General features: G+C 36.6%; 1 long non-coding RNA gene across 2 annotated transcripts; it reads right to left on the minus strand.

Moving 5' to 3' along the window:
• Positions 1–1,979: 1,979 nt before the first annotated feature.
• LOC105475523 (uncharacterized) lies at positions 1,980–11,011 on the minus strand. Of its 2 annotated transcripts, XR_011622147.1 has the most exons (4): positions 10,861–11,011; positions 5,703–5,822; positions 5,172–5,254; positions 1,980–2,293 (listed from the first exon to the last, which is right to left on the minus strand). It is a non-coding gene; the product is annotated as an uncharacterized lncRNA (long non-coding RNA). The 2 variants fall into 2 exon arrangements; XR_011622146.1 differs by lacking the exon at positions 10,861–11,011 and having other exon boundaries at positions 5,703–6,396.
• Between the last annotated feature and the right edge of the window lie 5,248 nt (positions 11,012–16,259).

Consider the following 16,259-nt stretch of genomic DNA (forward strand, 5'->3'; position numbering starts at 1 on the left):
TCAGTTACCATTGCCAGTATCGAATTTGGATAATCTCATCTGAAAAAAAAATTTGCACTCAAAAGATGAGGCAGGAAAAATGAATTTAATGTGCAGAAAAAGAATTATTCAATGTGACCATAGTTGATATTAGTGATCAGGGGAATAATTTTCACTTTTCTCGTTGTGCTTTTTCCTTTTTAAATTAAAATACTAACTTTTCTTACTGATTGAAGGCAAATAAAGTTCATAGAGATGAATAGCATTTAGAACCTCTTCTCTATTCTTGTAGGATAGTCTCACAGAAAATATCTAATGTTTGTAGGTCTCTAGGAGACAAAGGACTAAAAATTACCTAAAATAATATTAAGTATTCCTTCTAATAACTACAAAAGCAAGAATATAAGCAGGAAATGTCTGAATTGAGGAGCAAAATTGGAACTTTTCTTTCTCCTATCTGTCTGCTTCCTGCCTGCCCATTTGTCCTACCTTTTCCCCGTAGGACAAGTCCAATCCAAGGGGAAAAGAGCATACCAAGCTCTCAAAACTGGTTCAATAAACATGAACAAAATTTCCAATCATGAAGCAAATTCAGTATCTTGGGCATCATATTTGAACTGTCACAAAATGTAAACTAGAAACAAAAAGCTCTTGATTTACAAACAAGCTATGGAATAAAGCTGATTTCTAAGTTGGTTGCTTGGTATTTAAAGCACATTTTCCCTGAAGACTGAAATGATGGTCAGGTTCCTAACTCAGCCCAGAAAACACATGGCTATTAGAGTTACTATGCTGGCCAATCAAAATCTGTGTAACCCATAGGACAGCAGAAATACTGCGTATTTTCAAGACCAATAGAAGAAAAATAATGTTGTAATACTTGTGATAAAATAAAGCCATGCCATTGAAGAAGAAATAGAGTGTTAAAAAATTATTTTGGTTATTCATGTTTGAGAAAGAATGAGTTTTACTTAAAAGTTTTAAGAATGCAAAGAATATTTTCAAGGAGTTTCCAAAAAGTCACCAATTTGATCTTTCTTTTCCATAATTTGGGATTATTACTGGCACTGATGGCAGGCTTCTCAGTCATAGTAAGTAAAAATTAGGCACACAATTCCAACCTTAAAGTCTTCAGCAGAGCCAGACACATAATTTGTGGGGCTCAGGGCAAATGAAAATGTTGTGCCTCTAGTTCAGAAAACGGGAAAAGTTCAGTTAAAGGTATTAAGATAGAAAACTTTTCTTTCTTCTGTAATCTCCCTACCATCCTTCCTCTCCTCCCCACACCAACTTATCATGGTGTTTTTATTTGCTATTTAATATTCTTCTGAGTAAAGAAAAACATAAATTATTAGCATTAATTTTACCCTTGATCTTTATATTTTGCAATGACAGTTTTAAATGCAAACATAAGAGCACGCTACTCGTGAAATCACTAAAATTACACATTTTGTATTTTGTACTTTGATATGGTTTGGATATTTGTTCCAACTAAACTTCATGTTGAAATGTAATCCCCAGTGTTGGAAGTAAGTCCTGATGGGAAATGTTTGCATCACGGAGGCAGATCCCACATGAATAGCTTAGCACCATCCCCTTGAGTAAATTCACACGAGATCTGATGTCTAAAAGTATGTGGCACCACCTCCTGTGTCTCTTGGTCCCACTCTCACCATATAACCTGCCCTCTCCCACTTCACCTTCTGCTATGAGTAAGAGCTCCCTGAGGCATTACCAGAAGCTAAGCAGATGCTGGCACTATGCTTCCTGTACCGTCTGCAGAACCATGTGTCAATTAAACCTCTTTTCCTTATAAATTACCCAGTCTCAGGTATGTCTTTATAAAAATGCAAGAATGGCCTAAATAGATACCTCACACCTGAATCCGTATTTCATTCTTAACCATGACAGAGCAGTCAAAACACTGCATCAAAACTAAGTCAACTGTTTTTATTTCATGTCTTGATAGGCACATATTCTACAAACATTCTACCTTCAGCCTGCTGATGAGTTAGGAGGGACTTAAAAGAAAGAGAGCAAGGGGTTGCCTTATCTATTCTTTTCCTTCTATGCCATCATTTTTAATACAATTGGCTAATACAACAATGTAAGATAAAAAAGCATGTGATAGGGTTCCTTGGTCATTTTCTTCTTTCTGTGGAAGAAGTTCTGGTTCAAGTAGAACACGTGGCCTTTTGGGACTGTCAATGTCCATACTTATTCTGACACAAACTTAACACACCTTGTACTCTCTTCGAGTGTTTCTGAACTGCCATGCATCATTGGTCCACTGGCATTCTGTGTTCCTGGGTCACTGCAAATGTAATATTCAAATGAAGTGGCAAAGAACAATGAAAATGCCTATTGTACATATCTGCTGCAATCATGGGCATTCTCTCTTGTTCCGTAAGACTTTATGTACAAAACTTAAGGCCAAAGGTAAAATTATTAGGAATTTCAAGACAGTGACCACAGAGCATTAAACCAAGCTTGGGGGCCTTCTGATCAAGGAACCTTATGCAACTGCAAAAGTTGCATGCCCCTGAACCTTGCCCTGGTCTTCAGAAAGAAATTTTCAAAGGAAATAGGGCCATAACTGGTAGAGAAAAAGGAGTGAATGAGTGAATACAGAGGACATATATATCCACAGATAGAATTAAAGTAAAACATTTAAATTGGGCAGTGAAATTCACAGGGAAGCAAGAGAGTAGAGTATACAGGTACTGCCCTAAGAGAAAGGAAAGAAGAAAGGGAAGAGGTGGTAAGTTGCACACTTCTCTCAAACCACAGACCAAGCCACTTTCAGTCTAAAGTAAGTTATTATTGTGATTGATGAGCCATAGATGAGTAAAACTCTAGTGTGTATATGCAGTAAGAAAAACTGTCCTCAAGGTGGGCATGATGCCAGCAAAACTGAGTGATGGGGCATGACTTCAGGGATGAGGCTTTTTCTGTGTTTCATGGCAAGATGTTTCACTCTTCCAGCAATTCTAATGTATTACTAAGTTCTCATTCTGGGAAATGATTCCTTCCTCAATATCAGTTAATCAGTAGCTGTGATTTTTTTTTTTTGTCTGAATATCCGGCCCCACAGCAGAACAGTACTGTAAAGCTAAATTTTAAAATGAGTACTTTGCATAGGTTGCCCTTTTAATATTCCAATTTTGAAGACATCTTTGACATTTCTAAAACATTATTTTAGATTAAAGAAGATAGGTTTAATTTTGATTGCCTAGAATATGTCGGTGTTGTATGTTTTAAAATTCTCTGCATTATCTATCATTCAAGACTAATTTAGTCAAGTTGATAGTCATTTTATTTCAATAGCATTTATTATTCAGTAAGTATATCGAATTATAGTGATACATTTAAACTACAAAATGAAAAATGAAGTATACAACTTAGTTTTATTCCTACAGCACTGTTAGACACTTTGACAGAAAAACATGTTATTTCTCCACTACTGACTTGTTTTTTTTTTCCCCACTGGTGATTAGTTGAGTTTATATCATAGACAAAACACTTCAATATGTTATTCAGATATTAAAATATGCTATCCATTTTTATGTAGTAGACATTCGCTTCACCTAATTTTCCTGTTTTACTAAAGGTAGTGGTCTCATGACTTTTGATTTCTAGAATCAGGCCAAGACACTGTCACAGATGTATGCAAGTCATCTCATTTCGATTTGCCTTGGCTGTTGACACAGAAGCACTCCTTGGAGCCCAAATGATCCAGTTTTCTCACCTTGTGTGTTAACCATAATCCCACACTCAGCTGAAAAGATCCAATTTTTATATCTTTAGTATTTTTGTCTTTTTTCTTATAGGTTGAATTTAACTGCTTCGGAATATCAGACAGCATTAAAATGATTTAATTATTGTATCAAGAATCGTTATTATTTTACATCCACATTCCAGGAGGATAGAATCTGGTATATCCTTTAAAATACATTTGTGCTTGAGTAAAGTTTTCCTGTAACTAATTTATACTGACTTCCTCTTCTTGATTTACTTTATGGGACATCTATATCAGGATATATAGATTGCATTACTTTGCTCACTCATGGGCAGGAATTCTGAAATCAGATATGTGCTTCAGATTTTAATGTACTAGAGCATTTTATTAATTTAAAATTCTTCTCTAGCAAGGTTTTGCTTTTTTCTTTTCCACAGGGAAACCATTTCTGATGGCACAAAACTTGAGTCATAATGTATAATCTTTGCAGTTATAAAATAAATGCTATCTTTGTTTTATGGTTTACTCACCTGTAAAAGCTGTTTATTGCCAAATAGAAGACACTATGGATCTAATTTATTCTCTTGCTGAAGTGCTTTCCTCACTAAAAATCTCTATTAATAGGCCCCCTCCTCCAAGATCAAAAAGGCAGTTTGATCACTGTTAGCAAGGAGTTATGTGGAAATAAGAATTGTTACAGGGAGAATTAGAAAACTGGTTTTATAGGAGCAGAGGGGAGAGAATTTGCCACCACTGCTCTGGCTCCTCAAACTTTATTAAAGTATTAATATGGCACTTTTGGACACTTAGCTTGGATGCCTCATTCTAGGCCAGTGCGAATTTTATGGCTCAGTTAGAAAACTTTGCAAAGAGAAAAAAAAGTTTTTAAATAATAATATGTGACATTAATATTCATGCTTATACAATCTTATGAAATCTGGGCTTGCTTGCTTGCCGGCCTGCCTTCCTTCTTTCTTTCCTTCCTTCCTTCCTTCCTTCCTTCCTTCCTTCCTTCCTTCCTTCCTTCCTTCCTTCCTTCCTTCTTTCCTTCCTTCCTTCCTTCCTTCCTTTTTTCTTCCAAGTGCCACCCACAGAATATTTATCTAGTGCCTTAACACTGTATTATAAAGAATTTTAAAAAACAAAGCAAAACAAAACAAAAAAACGAGTTGCAAAGAGGCTTTTTTTCCCTACCAGATCATGAATGTCCTCCCTTATCCCAAGTGAAAGAGTTAAGTAGATGGGTCATCAAGTATGTCATCATAGTACTCTAGTATTCTAATGGGTGAGGGTTAACTTTACTGATGAAAGAAACAGCCTGACAGACTCTAATGCTAGTGAAATAACGGAGTAGCTTGTCAGAGTATATTGAGACATCTCTTTATCTAGAAGTCCTTAAGACAAGGTTAGTTCAATTTTGCTCAATATTCTGTTTGACTTAAGAGTTACTCACACCCATGCCTCAGCAGAAGTTGTCAGTCTCTATTAATATCAACACTTGTTCCTTCTTCTTCATTCCAAAGCCAGCTTAGTGACCTGTTAAGAAGATGGCACCACGATTGTAATGCAATGAATGGATGTGGGAGAAATGAGACAGACAGTGAGTAGCCACATGTCATTTATCTGCAGATGCTACTGACATCCTGTTTATCACTCTAGGCCTGCCTCCTTTCTTCACTTCCAATAACTTATTTCTACCATTTCTTTGGACATTCCTGTTTAGATATGTCACCATAATCTCAAACTCAATAATTTTCACTCCTAAACCAGCTTGCCTTCATGGGTTTCTTTTTATCCATGTTAAAAATACCATTAAGGCCCAAAGCCTCTGGGTTTTTTTGGATTTTTTTTTCTACTTTGCCTATTACAACAACCCATCTGCAAAACCCTATTGACACTTCATTTGAAATATCATTTTTGTCCTCTTTCTTTCCATTCCAAAACTAACAATATTAATACAAATTTCAAATACCTTAAATCTTACCAGAGCTTCTTGACTTCCTTGTTCTCAGGTCCATTTTCCCCAAACACACCAGATTAAAATTTCAAGAACTCTAATCTCATCTGATTACTATTTAAAGGCATTTAATGAATTCTCCATGACCTGTGTGAGGAAGCGTGAAGAGGTATGTTTCAGTTTCCCTGAAGATACCACAGAAATGGTGGTTGTGTTGGGTACAGACTGTAGACTTGAAGTTGGCCAGGGAGTGCCTCCTATAGGGCATCCTGCAGATTCCCTGTTAGGGACCCCTAAGAGGCCAAAGGATGCACAGAAGGCAACAGCAATTGGCTTGGAAGCCCATGCCTATCACTTTCCCTTTGATCAGGATCCTCTGGATAGGATCACGGTTCTATAGGGTGTAGTCAACCACTCTTTTCCACAAGCTTTCTCCAGTTTCTATCTTATTAGGATCCTACACTCTTCAATTTAGACACATTAATCTACATCTTGTTTCTCCCACATTTCAGAGAGGGTACCAGTAGGTTAGCAGTGCAGAAGGACACAAAAGTTTCTTTCCACTATTTTTTTTCAGCGATCATGATTCTTTCCCTTGCTGCAATTATATACTTCACTTCTTCCTTTTTTCTTCTCACTCTTCTTCTCACATCCCTCCATGTCTCATAATCTACAAAAACCCCTAAGTCTTTACTATGTGATCATTTCAATTAAAAAGTATAAAACCGTTGCACAGTGGTCTTAAATTTCTTTAGACTTTACCATAGATGTTGTCCATAGCAATGACCTGAAAAATACTAATATGTTATGAATGACTTCTCCTTTCTTCATTCTCAATATTTCTTAATTCACATATCCTTATTTGACTGTTTTAAGTAAGAAGTTTATCTTGCTCTTCCAATTATAGTCATTGAAGGCCTCTCTTCTTCTTTGACTTCTACAGAACAGATAAAGTATGCAATAAATATCTACTGATTGACTGTTCACAAATGAAGTCTCCTCATTGTGAGTTGTTGATATTGTCACTCCTCCTTGAGTAAACACATGGTTGTCTTTTAATATATTTTTAATGAGGTAAGTACATGGAATTTACTTAGGGCTTAGAGAGGCAAATCTAGGATCATTGAGCTTTCTTAGAGAGAGGGAGGTAGATTTGTAACAAAAAGGCAACTATAGGAATGGAAAGAGTGTGGAGTAGTTTAAGGATTAAAACAAAAGATAATGAATACAAGCGTACAGATAAAAGAAATAAAAGAAGGGAAACAAACATAGAAAGGCTTTATCTAGGAGAAAGTGAAAGAAAGTGTGGAAGAACGGTTGGTGGTATAAGAGTTGTTAAATAAATCAAAATATTTTGTTTCCTGTCACAGGACCATTGTGTTCGGTCTTCTAAAGGTTTATGGTGCATTATAGTTGTTTAGTATTCTTTGTTTCTGCCAGAATTTGAGAATGTCTGTGAGGCTAAGTTGTGGGAAAAGTAAATTTGAAACAGCAGAGTTACTGTAGACCTTGATTTGGACCCTTGTAATGGTCTTGCCTCCTCCACTCTTTCTGTATTGATACTGCTAGTCTCTAGACCTTAAGTGAACAGCCTAAACAGCCATTCCACCATTCCTGTTTTTCATACCTTCTCACATTGGAGCAAAGTGCTCCATTCTGAAATGTTCTAGAAGGACCATGCTCTAAGTTGTCTTTGTTCTACAACTTTTATTCATCAGCTAATTTCGAAATTATTCTTCCTTTTTTGTGTGTGTGACTTCAAAACCAAATTTCTTTCCTTCTTTTTTTGTTTTCTTTCTTTCTTTCTTTCTTTTTTAAGATGGAGTTTTGCTCTTGTCACCCAGGCTGGAGTGCAATGGTGCGATCTCGGCTCACTGCAACCTCTGCCTGCCGGGTTCAAGCGATGCTACTGTCTCAGCCTCCCCAGTAGCTGGGATTACGGGCACCCACCACCACACCCAGCTAATTTTGCGTTTTTAGTAGAGATGCAGTTTCACCATGTTGTCCAGGGTGGTCTTGAACTCCTAACATCAGGTTATCCACCCGCCTCTGCCTCCCAAAGCGCTGGGATTACAGGCATGAGCCACTGCACCTGGCCCGAAACCAAATTTCTATTAACCGATGAATAGGTAAATAAAATGCGGTATTTCCATACATTGTAAACCTGCTGATAATGGAGATCTAATGCCATTCTTATTTTATTATGCCAGAGAGATCATTGGGAATTTTCCCTTTGATTTTGGAAACATGAGTATGACCTTTACTTGTCACACTTTCAAGGAACCAAGGACTAGATATCTGAATTTCTTCAGCACTCTCTTTAATTTCAGAACTGTTCTCCTTATTTCATGTGCCCCTGATTGGATTGTCGATCAAGTCACTCCATTTGTGTCCTATCTATAGGAGATACCCATACACTTAGCACAGTGATTGCTCTAAAGCCTGAGCACATAACACAAGCAAGTCCGGACATCTTCCATAAGAGTGCTGTATGGACACTTTGAAAGAGTTGATCTCTTCCTTTTATCTCAGAAGCTGTTAAGGTAAAATCTGAGGACTGCTGGAAGACATTTTTCCTAACTCAAGAAGAAAAGGTCTCCATAGTAGGATAGGATGAAGCCAACACAGAGAAGCCTTGACACATAGAACTGATTATGATGGAGATAAAAACAGGTGGAGATGGAGATGGAAATAGAGGAATGAGATAGAGGATTATAATGATATTGTTTGGACTCTGAATCCAGCCATGCCTAACCTCAGATTTATACTAAGTTATGTGTCAGTAAACTCCTATAGTTTTGTTTTGGCTTCAATTGCCATTAAATTGGATTTTTAACATTTAAAACCAAAAGAGTGCTCAATATTCAATCAGGCTGAGGAAATTTTGCTGATAGTACTTGTTTCTAGGAGTTTATCCACCCTAAGTTAAGTGTAATTTCCTGATTGTTGGCAAAAAAAAAAAAAAATTCACTTTTTTTTGTAGTTCATGAATAAATAACCATGACATGGATGGATAAATGGTCATGGATAGTTTAATATAAAATAATGATGTAATAGGCTGAAATTTAAAGTGGTTCTTGAGAAGTAAAAGGCTGCTCCCATATCTAATGCATCAATTCTGACATTTAAAACAAAAACGCTTAAGTAATGCAATGCACTACTCATTAATTTGAAGAACATTTTTGCAGTCATCATTTGAAATATTTCTTTAGAACAAAGGATGAAAGATAAAATATGCTAGAAAAAATAATTTTTTGTGTGTACAATCCACCATTTTCCTTCTTACAGAAAATTATTTACTGTGGTTCTTTATTTCAAAAGAAATTATTATTTCCATTTCAAAAGGAATTATACATACAGAAAAATGTCACATGCCCCAAACCTAGTCAAATACATAATGCAAACAATCAGTATAACTTGGGAAAGAGATGTATTTATTTTTGGATTAACTACACGGAATAATATATTTCCTAATATTTTTATTCAATGTGCTCATTGATTACAATAATATTCTCCAGCTAGAAGTGCCTTTCTGGGCTTTTGCGTGCCCAGAGGATATTCTTGAACAATTAGGGGATTCTTCAAAAAGTGTCATATGTGGCAAGGAATCTAAATGTGTGCTCCTCAATCCACTTCTATCAGCAGTGTAGTATCCCGAACTTTCACCTGTGGTTTTCTCTTCTCTGTAGCATCCACTACTATTGATAGTTTTATCAAATCATTTTAGTCTCTATAGCTATTTTAAAATGTGAAATAGGACTTAATGCATATTTCATCTTCTAGTCATTTTAACTTTAAAGATTTTTGAATTCACTTTCATGGCTGTATTGAAAATTTGTTCAATCAGTCCCCATTGGAAGAGTTGAGAGAGAAAATGGAGATGGTTTCCCTAAGGTGGTCATTTGTATGCTTTTTAGAGGCAGATAATTCTTTGATTAAAGCAATTGTCCCCCTTCCTCCCCCAAAAAAGTGAGTATGGAATCAGGAGTTTCAGGCTACCTAGGAACACCTTCTCTAGCACAGAGAATTGTGTTTAGACTCAGAACAGTACTCCCTCATAGACACTTTCCAAGGGCAAAATAGATTATCTTATGTACTAATGATGCTCATGGGTGTCTCTCAGGACATTTAGATGTCAGAAAGAAAAAAATATTTCCATGTAACATTTGCTGATAATGATAAGTTATCCTTTAAGAATTATCACATCAAATAGATAAAACTAGTTTGCCTGGGTAAGAAAAATAATGTGGAATCCTTTATGTTTCCTACTAAGAGCTTTCCATCTATTATTGTAGCCTTCAGGAGCACTGACCTTCCTTCTATTGACAGTTCTGGCAGAAAGCTAGGAAACCTGAATATAACTTTAAGCATCCCCAGAAATACATGAATTGTTATTACAAAGCAAAATAGTCACTTTAAAATTGAGGGTTGAATATGTCTGCACATTACTTGGATGAAAAGTTTTGAGTATATTTGCTTTGATGATTCCAGAATTTTTTATTTTAAGTTCTGGGATACATGTGCTGAATATGCAGGTTTGTTACATAGGTATACATATGCCATGGTGGTTTGCTGCACCTATCAACCCATCATCTGGGTTTTGGGCCCGCATGCATTACATATTTGTCCTAATGCTCTCCCTCCCATTTCTTCTGGAGACCCCATCTCCAAATCACCACCCTCATCTTTTCTCAGACCTCAGGGAATACTGGCCTCTGTAAGTCTTCTTAATTGCCTTGCTCTTGTCATTCCCTGGGTCTCTACATATGTTGTTCGTGGAACAGCACATGCTTGGAATATTCTTTCCCTTCTTTATACTCTGTTAAATTCATAACCTCTGTAGTAGGCAGAATACTCCAATGATGTTCGCATCTTAGTCTCCAGAGCCTGTGAATGTGTACATGGTAAAGGATAATTACAATTGCAGATAGTATTACAGTTGTCAATCAACACATTAAAATAGGGAAAGTAGCCTGGATTATACAGCTGGGCCCAATTTAATCAGAAGGGTCCTTACAAATAGAAGAGGGAGGTAGAAGACGAGAGTCACAGGATAGTGTGACTATGGGAACAAGGCACAGAGAGAGATAATGTTGCTGGTGTTGAAGACGGAGGAAGGGGACCATGAGCCAAGGAATGAGGGCAGCTCCTGGAAGCTGGAAAAGACAGGGAAACAGATTCTCACCTAGAACCTCCAGGAAGGAATGCAGTCCTGCTGACACCTTGATTTTAGTCCAGGGACCCCAATGTTGGAATTCAATGCGTGATCTTGACCTCAGAATTTGATACTATGGAATTGTAAACTAAAACATTTGTGTTGTCACGACCACTAAGTTTGTGCTCTTCACACAGTCACAATAGAAAACGATTACATCATCCTTCAGATTGGAAGTTAAAAATCACTTATTAATTTCTCCAGATATCCATGTTTCTCTGTTAGACCTTTTATTAGCACAGTACTTATTTTAAAAAAACTTTGAAGTATGTAAAATAGCCATAACTAAAATTTACCTTAGGTGTTTATGGCTGTTTTTCCCTGCTAGTCTGTAAACCCCAAGAGTATAGTTCTTGTCTGAATGTGCTTTCCACAGTGTCAATAAATGTTTATTCAGGGATTGGCTCTCCCCTTTCTCTTCCTTACATACATATGCTTCCAAAGGAAATCAGAGAAAATCACCCAAACAAAATCCTCACAGGGACTATATGGAATCATCAGATTCCATATAGTAACCCATTTAATTCTCATAGTGCTTAACTTTCCTAGGTCATTAATTCTCAGAGTGTAATCCCCTGACCAAAGCATTAGTATTACCTGGGAACTACTAAATTAGGGGTGGATCCTAGGATTTGTATTTTAATAAGCTGTTTCTGTGATCTGATGATGCACGCTGAAGTTTGAGAATTATTGCTTTAGTCCAGATTGTTGGGCCCCACACACAGCATTTCTGACTTAAGTGTGGAGTAGGGCCTAAGAATTTGCATTTCTAAAAATTCTAAGTGATTCTGATGCTGCTGTTCCTGGGACTTGACTTGGAGAATAACTGACCTAAACAACGTGTAGGCCAGGGGACTTCTAGTGGAATTTGGTCAACAAAATCTCACAGCTTATAGGTCTTTGTGGTTTATGTGTCATCCTAAACCAGAAGTCTGTATTTATTTTTAGAGCAAGATTATTATGGCCCTTTATGAAATCCAGCTTACGTCTATATTACAGCAAATGGCAGTTAGGTTGAGCAATCCAGTTAATATATCTAAGACTATTTAGTTTTTAATCGTACATATTTAAGATTGCATGATTTTCTGAAACAACAGTCTTTGCAAAAATGGATTAAAAGTGATTGTAAACCAGTTTGCTTTGCACTACAACCTACAACCTATTGTATGATTATTTTGAAATGAATGTAAAAAATGAATGTAAAATTTCCCGATGTTATTATATTCTGACAAAGTGACAATTGCTCATAAAATATTTAATAATGTGCTTTAAAAACTAGGAAAAATAACTTGCAGAACATATATTACATTTTAAATAATGATTTGGTTTAATGCAAGATTGATGATGTATGGAGTTTATAAATCATTCTGTAACTAAGAATGATTATGTCACCACTCTTGTGGAGGGAGGGTTCTCATGGGAAGTTAAGTTATTGTCTTAAATCAACATGCCCGGTGCTTGTGACACTGGTAAGGCAACACACTTCAACACACACAGTGACAAATGGTGGCCTCTTAAGCTGATTTCAAGGTGCAAATAGAATCTGCTTTTTATCCATTTGCCTTCTGTAGAGAACAAATCCTTACATTTCACAGTTGAGGGATACAACACTTGAAGTATCAATGACCTGGGACAGGTATCACATTGCTTTCCATTCTCTTATAATAGATTCCATTATTAAAAGAAGATAAGGATGAGAGCCAAAGAGGGGAACACACCTCCAGGGGAAGCTGAAAGCCAGAAGACAGAAAGCAGATGGAGGGAGAATAAAAAAACATAATGAGGCATGAAAATTCTAGGGAGTGAGAGGACTTAGTTGACAAATTTGAGCATTTTGAAACAACTAGCAGTTGGCTTATGGTGACTGTAATGAGGTAATTAAGAAGGGAAATTAAGGATAGGTTTATTTAAAACTACGTAAGTTAAAATGAGGCAATTATTAACGTGAGAAAATATAAACATAATAAAACATCTGTCTCTAATGAACAACATTCACCAAGTTACATTAATGTATAATGTGATTTTCTATAACTGAAATAATGATATAATTAAACTGGGTAGGAAGAGACAGGGAAATGGTCATGTGCAATGAGGCTGCATCTACCATAACGGGAAGTACACAGTTAGTATCCAAAAATTACAAATTTAGAAATAGCAGCATAAATCATTTATTTAGAAATATGAAAATAAGTACAATGACATAACCAAGAATAACTACACAGCTAAAAGTGTTAAAAGTGATTTCTTTCCAAAGCAGAAATAGTGTGGGGGTGGGGCAGAGTTGAGATGCTTTTTATAATAACCCCTTTTAAATATGTTCATGTATTACTAATAAAATGAAACAGGTAACACCTAAAAAGAAAGACTATGGTGATTTTTTTCTGACAATTTAAAAAGTGATTTACAAATTTATTCCATTTTCATTTTGAAGAAGTATTTCATCTGTAAATTAAAATACATATATATCATCAGCAAGACGACTCAATTGGATATCTTTAGCATTTGGGTGTTGAGTTCTAGTTCTGCCTCACAGAGTTGCATGAGCTTAGGCAGGTCATGTCATCTTCTGTGAACTTTAGTTTTGAGTTACTGTGAGAACTTAATATGATTATGTCTTAATTTAGGAGGTGCTTGACACATTATTTCTTGCACAACTTCTCAGCAACATTAGCCCCAACTTTATTCTTTTCTTCATGTTCATAGTGTCTATTTTATCACAATCTTTGGCATTTGTTTGTATCACTATGACCACACCTTCTCAGTTTCTTTTGATGGTTTCTCCTACTGGAAGCACTTTCCTAGAGACCCATCATTCTACAGCCTCACACCAGATGACTACAATTATTTTCCTGGCGTGAACAGCCACATGCAAACAACTCCTACATTCATATTTCCAGCACAGATCATGCCTGTGACTTCCAGACCTGTATGTCTAACTGCCTTGTTGACATCCTTTTTGGGATTATTCAGGTGTGCTTCAAACTCAACCTATCTAAACCCAAACTCATAATCTATTTCCTCCAAATTTTTTCTTCCACTGTTCCTTAATTTCATGAATAGCACCTTCATCCTTCCAGTTGCACACCCAGAAATCTAGGAGTTCCTTGACATCTCCTGCATTGACAGTTAAATCCTGCTCACACCCAAAATGCAATCCATCAACATAGACTGTGGATTTTACATACTAATTATCTCTCAAATTGGCCTCTCCTCTCTTCTTCCACCACCACTATAAACACAGTCTAATTCATGCCATAATCATTTCACACCTACGCCATAAAAGTTTTTCAACTATTCTTCCCCTATCCATTCTCACATCCTATAATCCATTTTCCATAGATAATCCTGAATTGTTGGCCTTTTATCACTGTCCCTTCCTCTGGCATATCACGAATTTTCAATGCATATTTTTTTTAAATAAATGCCTACTTGCCTGAGGTCTATTTAAGTAGTTTTGAATGTCAAATAAAATAATGTAAGTGCTGTAAATGAAATACTGTAAATGAAATATTGTGAAGCAGGATTTACAATGTTTGGGAATATTGACTTTGATACCTTAGAAGTAAATTCCATTAAGTGTAAAAAGCTCTACCACCTTTTAAGGGAAAATAAATTAGATTCAAATAGATAGAAAAGCAGGGAGAAAGATGAGATGTTTGAATAGAAGAAGGTCAACGTTTTGACCCTTGCTATTTGTATCAGTGTGTTTGTTTTTTTGCTTTTTGTGGCATCTATTTTTTCCTCTATTTCTTTGGATTTCTGGGATAGCTAGTGATTTAAGACATTTGATGTCAAGGTAAAAATTATCATCTGTGATAAAAGAGGGAATATGTTTATTAGTTTCACTTTGGAGGGGATTACAATTCAACCACACATTAATGAGTTAGCAAAATGGTCAGAATACATAGTGTAAGGACCAATTTGAAAGCATAAGAAAACAGAAAGAGAAGCCACATATGAAAGAGGTCAGGGGGTGAGAACTGGCCATGTGAGACAAGGGCAAGGAAGAATCTCAGAGCCTGGTTGTACCAGGCGACTGCAAACCACTGCTCCATGTGGGGGCAGAGTCTGGGGGACCCACTTGAAAGCAGAGTTGTGAGGACTGTGAAACAATTATTTTCTTATGCTTTACACTGAACAGACCTGGAATATTCTACTTTTCAAGGAAAGCAGGTTGTGGAAAATGTGTGTGGAAGTTTGAAGGAAAGCCACAAACATGAGTAAATGCTGAGAACATTAAATCTGTGTGGATTACTTTCACACAAAAATCCTGAGAAAGTATAGAGAAAGGAAGACCAAGTCTTTTGTAGCTAAACCTCCCTTTTGGTGCAAATGTAGAATTTCAGTTAGATTTCACAAGGAATGTCTAAAATCACATCTAAAATCCCTAAAGAAGCATGGCTTCCAAGTCATAGTCTGGCAGATTGTATGGGTTGGTTTAGGCCTGTAGCTTTGCTGAGGGACTTCATGGAAGGATTGAACACTACAACCCCTCACTGTGAATGAAGAGCTTCTATTACAGGTATAAGGCAGGTGTTCAGCATGGCACCTGTATATGAAGCATCAGGAAGTTGATAATATAGAGTGTGAGATTCTCCTTGTTCATTTTGCTGGTACCATTTGAAAGGCATGGCTAAGAAACTTAGTGTTTTGGTTAGTCATTCTGTGGATCCAGAGAATTCAAGAAAATATATTACTCACAGACAAAAGTTTTGGCCAGAATCTGACTTTTCATGATATCTCTCTTCATGCTAGTATATTATATTGACTAGGATTGGCTAAAGGGTAGAAAAGTTGTGACTTTCTTTGCAGGGCTACACAGGGAGCTTCTGAGCAGAGACATAGGATAACGTGAAAAAGATGAGAGAGTGTATGTGTAATGAGTGATGTGAAATGAGTGGTTGAGGTGAGGCTCCTCATTTCTTTTTTAATTTTTAATGTCTACTTCCATCGTACTTTTCAGTTTTTTACACTATGGCAGAATAAAATATGACTTCTTATTCAGATTTTGCAGCTATTCCTCTGTCTTATCAGTTTTCTTATTCTATTAAATTTCTGATAAGTAGAATCCAACACAACTCCCATCTGCAGGACATGGTGATCTGTGATGTTATAGTAGGCTTGGAGAAAGCTATGCTATAATGGAAGGCCACGGTGTCACATAGGGTATGTGGGACAGAGAGCAAGAAGGATGATCCATCCCTGGGACCCAGATACTATTCTGTGCTTTTTGGACCCCCTGTTTTCTTTCGTGGGGTTACAAGTGGCCATCTTCTCTGGCCACATGGAAAAAGCTGCCAGCAGCAAGAAGTAAAGAGACCATTGTGCAGAGAAAAGAGACAGACAGACAACCTGGGGAGTAAGAGATA

Source organism: Macaca nemestrina, chromosome 4 (assembly GCF_043159975.1).
Source record: "Macaca nemestrina isolate mMacNem1 chromosome 4, mMacNem.hap1, whole genome shotgun sequence".
NCBI lineage: Eukaryota > Metazoa > Chordata > Mammalia > Primates > Cercopithecidae > Macaca > Macaca nemestrina.